This window comes from Dioscorea cayenensis, chromosome 16, assembly GCF_009730915.1.
Source record: "Dioscorea cayenensis subsp. rotundata cultivar TDr96_F1 chromosome 16, TDr96_F1_v2_PseudoChromosome.rev07_lg8_w22 25.fasta, whole genome shotgun sequence".
Lineage (NCBI taxonomy): Eukaryota > Viridiplantae > Streptophyta > Magnoliopsida > Dioscoreales > Dioscoreaceae > Dioscorea > Dioscorea cayenensis.
The window spans coordinates 4,887,696-4,888,792 of record NC_052486.1 but is presented as its reverse complement, the minus strand read 5'-3'; positions in this window follow the sequence as shown (position 1 = coordinate 4,888,792).

The following is a 1,097-nucleotide window of genomic DNA, read 5'->3' as shown; positions in this document are numbered from 1 at the left end:
TTTAAAACTGACAATATATACTTGTGGATCAAAGTGCATTTTCACTCTATTATAATTGTTGGAAAATTAATTTTTAATGAAATTTGAAATGTTCATTTATGTTTATAAAAATAGCTGTTTTAGAAATTGAAAATACTTTAAATTTAAGAATTTCAATAGTTTTGAAATTTTGAAGAGTTTCTCAAGTTTCTTAGAATTTAAAAAGTTTTAAACTTTTATTCTAGAATTAAATTAAGTTAGAATTTGAAGAGTTTTTTAACTTGATAGAATTAAGTTTGGTATTCAAAGGGTTAGTCTCCAAAGCTATATAAAAGGTTTCAATCTTCAACTATACATATGCAAAAACATATAAAAAATAATATAATACAATAAAAACACAATTATAGAGAAGAAAGTCACACACTTCACTTTGTTCTTTTCACCTACTCTCTCGTAGAAAAGCCTAATTCTGTATGACAGAGCTTGCATAATTCAATTCATCGGAGTTATAAAGTGATGATGCCTTACAATTGAAAGACCGTTGTATATTGAGAAGTAGACATCAATTCAAACCCAAGCACCGAAGGATGGCGAATCTGCTTTAAGGAAACTATGTGATACACTGGCTTTAGTTTTGTTTCTCCTCGTCTTCAGGATCTTGTCCTTTCCACTTTTAATATAAAGTTTTGTTTTACTTGTAATTTTTGTATTTACCAATATCCCGCATAGCAAGAATTGATTGTATCCAACAATAATTAGTATAAATCTCACTTTTTTTAAAAAAATATATTTCATGAAGAATCATTCATCTGATAAATATTTATTTTTAAATGAAAATAACATTCTATCAAGATATTATGATCAAAATATTTTCTTTTTTGAAGTATTTTTAGTCATAATATATAACATTCATACCACAAGGTAGTGTAGTTTTATTATTATTTTTCCTATTTTTCTTCTTGTACTATTATTATTATTATTATTATTAATTAATTAATTAATTAATTAATTAAGTAATTAATTAAAATTTTTGACTTTGTGAATTCAACTTGTTGTATTTATTTATGTTAAAATTTGGAAAGAAAATTAATAGAAAAAAAGGCAATGTATTTATAAAA